The sequence below is a fragment of the Nomia melanderi genome, unplaced genomic scaffold, assembly GCF_051020985.1.
Source record: "Nomia melanderi isolate GNS246 unplaced genomic scaffold, iyNomMela1 scaffold0195, whole genome shotgun sequence".
NCBI classification, from domain to species: Eukaryota; Metazoa; Arthropoda; class Insecta; order Hymenoptera; family Halictidae; genus Nomia; species Nomia melanderi.
The window spans coordinates 43,647-47,500 of NW_027475310.1; positions in this window are offsets into that span (position 1 = coordinate 43,647).

Below are 3,854 nucleotides of genomic sequence, written 5' to 3' on the forward strand. Positions count from 1 at the left end.
TAATTTTTTTTAACGTTAAAAACGTTAATAAACGTCATGTTTACGCATGGATTAAACATTGAAATAATTTTAAAACGCTTATTAAAAAAGTTGGTGTCGACCGTGGGACTTAGAAAAATTTCGGGAAGTCCGATTCGCCTGCTGGAATTACCGCACGGGCTGGACAGCTCGCTCCGACGAATCGGTTTTTTCCATTTTTTCCGAAAAATAAATTTTTGTAATTTTTTTTAACGTTAAAAACGTTAATAAACGTCATGTTTACGCATGGATTAAACATTGAAATAATTTTAAAACGCTTATTAAAAAAGTTGGTGTCGACCGTGGGACTTAGAAAAATTTCGGGAAGTCCGATTCGCCTGCTGGAATTACCGCACGGGCTGGACACCTCGCTCCGACGAATCGGTTTTTTCCATTTTTTTTGAAAAATAAATTTTTGTAATTTTTTTTAATGTTAAAAACGTTAATAAACATCATGTTTACGCATGGATTAAACATTGAAATAATTTTAAAACGCTTATTAAAAAAGTTTACTCTTGACCGTGGGACTTAGAAAAATTTCGGGAAGTCCGATTCGCCTGCTGGAATTACCGCACGGCCTGGACAGCTCGCATCGACCGATACATTTTTTCCATTTTCAGTGAAAAAAAAATTTTTGTCAATTTTCTCAACGTTAAAAACGTTAATAAACTGCGTTTTTATGCGTGGATTAAACATTAAAAAAATTTTGAAATATGTGATGAAAAAGTTTACTCTTGACCGTTCGGACTTAGAAAAATTTCGAGTACCTCGGATCGCCTGCTGGAATTACCGCACGGCCTGGACAGCCCGCATCGACCGATACATTTTTTCCATTTTCAGTGAAAAAAAAATTTTTGTCAATTTTCTCAACGTTAAAAACGTTAATAAACTGCGTTTTTATGCGTGGATTAAACATTAAAAAAATTTTGAAATATGTGATGAAAAAGTTTACTCTTGACCGTCGGGACTTAGAAAAATTTCGAGTACCCCGGATCGCCTGCTGGAATTACCGCACGGCCTGGATAGCCCGCATCGACCGATACATTTTTTCCATTTTCAGTGAAAAAAAAATTTTTGTCAATTTTCTCAACGTTAAAAACGTTAATAAACTGCGTTTTTATGCGTGGATTAAACATTAAAAAAATTTTGAAATATGTGATGAAAAAGTTTACTCTTGACCGTCGGGACTTAGAAAAATTTCGAGTACCCCGGATCGCCTGCTGGAATTACCGCACGGCCTGGATAGCCCGCATCGACCGATACATTTTTTCCATTTTCAGTGAAAAAAAAATTTTTGTCAATTTTCTCAACGTTAAAAACGTTAATAAACTGCGTTTTTATGCGTGGATTAAACATTAAAAAAATTTTGAAATATGTGATGAAAAAGTTTACTCTTGACCGTCGGGACTTAGAAAAATTTCGAGTACCCCGGATCGCCTGCTGGAATTACCGCACGGGCTGGACACCTCGCTCCGACGAATCGGTTTTTTCCATTTTTTCCGAAAAATAAATTTTTGTAATTTTTTTTAACGTTAAAAACGTTAATAAACGTCATGTTTACGCATGGATTAAACATTGAAATAATTTTAAAACGCTTATTAAAAAAGTTGGTGTCGACCGTGGGACTTAGAAAAATTTCGGGAAGTCCGATTCGCCTGCTGGAATTACCGCACGGGCTGGACACCTCGCTCCGACGAATCGGTTTTTTCCATTTTTTCCGAAAAATAAATTTTTGTAATTTTTTTTAATGTTAAAAACGTTAATAAACGTCATGTTTACGCATGGATTAAACATTGAAATAATTTTAAAACGCTTATTAAAAAAGTTGGTGTCGACCGTGGGACTTAGAAAAATTTCGGGAAGTCCGATTCGCCTGCTGGAATTACCGCACGGGCTGGACACCTCGCTCCGACGAATCGGTTTTTTCCATTTTTTCCGAAAAATAAATTTTTGTAATTTTTTTTAACGTTAAAAACGTTAATAAACGTCATGTTTACGCATGGATTAAACATTGAAATAATTTTAAAACGCTTATTAAAAAAGTTGGTGTCGACCGTGGGACTTAGAAAAATTTCGGGAAGTCCGATTCGCCTGCTGGAATTACCGCACGGGCTGGACAGCTCGCTCCGACGAATCGGTTTTTTCCATTTTTTCCGAAAAATAAATTTTTGTAATTTTTTTTAACGTTAAAAACGTTAATAAACGTCATGTTTACGCATGGATTAAACATTGAAATAATTTTAAAACGCTTATTAAAAAAGTTGGTGTCGACCGTGGGACTTAGAAAAATTTCGGGAAGTCCGATTCGCCTGCTGGAATTACCGCACGGCCTGGACAGCTCGCTCCGACGAATCGGTTTTTTCCATTTTTTCCGAAAAATAAATTTTTGTAATTTTTTTTAATGTTAAAAACGTTAATAAACGTCATGTTTACGCATGGATTAAACATTGAAATAATTTTAAAACGCTTATTAAAAAAGTTGGTGTCGACCGTGGGACTTAGAAAAATTTCGGGAAGTCCGATTCGCCTGCTGGAATTACCGCACGGGCTGGACACCTCGCTCCGACGAATCGGTTTTTTCCATTTTTTCCGAAAAATAAATTTTTGTAATTTTTTTTAACGTTAAAAACGTTAATAAACGTCATGTTTACGCATGGATTAAACATTGAAATAATTTTAAAACGCTTATTAAAAAAGTTGGTGTCGACCGTGGGACTTAGAAAAATTTCGGGAAGTCCGATTCGCCTGCTGGAATTACCGCACGGGCTGGACAGCTCGCTCCGACGAATCGGTTTTTTCCATTTTTTCCGAAAAATAAATTTTTGTAATTTTTTTTAACGTTAAAAACGTTAATAAACGTCATGTTTACGCATGGATTAAACATTGAAATAATTTTAAAACGCTTATTAAAAAAGTTGGTGTCGACCGTGGGACTTAGAAAAATTTCGGGAAGTCCGATTCGCCTGCTGGAATTACCGCACGGGCTGGACACCTCGCTCCGACGAATCGGTTTTTTCCATTTTTTTTGAAAAATAAATTTTTGTAATTTTTTTTAATGTTAAAAACGTTAATAAACATCATGTTTACGCATGGATTAAACATTGAAATAATTTTAAAACGCTTATTAAAAAAGTTTACTCTTGACCGTGGGGACTTAGAAAAATTCCGGCTTGCACGGATTCGACCACTCTGTTTTTCGGAGTTTCTGAGAAAAATAAATTTTTGTAATTTTTTTCATTATGATTTCTGAGTTCTCCCAGTAGTTTAATGTAAGGATTAAGCATTTAAAAATTTTTAAATCGAATATTAAAAAAGTTTACTCTTGCAATTTTTGGAAAAAAAAAATTCTAAAAAATTTTTCTTTCGGTGGAAACTAACGTTTAATATGTACAATAACGATTTATCGAATAAAAATCGTATGTTAATATATGTTCGAATCGACCATAGTTTCAGCGGCTAAGTACCAGCAGCCCGGCCGGTTGGTCTGTACGCGCGGCAGTTTACCACCATAAGCGCCCGTGCTGAGCGGCCGGCGCCGCGGTCGTCGCGGCCGCCCGTTTGGTTACTATAAGAGAGCACGTCGGTTCGAGCGGACCGGTCGGCGCAGCGGCGGGCGAGCGGCTATTCTACGATCTCGGTCGAGAAGCAGTCGTTCAGCTCCTCGAGGTCCATTCCTCGACTGTTCTGTACCGCGTTCCGTTGCGAATTTTTCTCTACACAGCATGACCACGGGTCGGTGTCTCAGACCGAATGGCCCTTATGTGGTAAGCCCAGAATGTTGGGTTGGATACAACGTATATTCGTTATACTTGTACGACTCTCACATCAACTCTCAG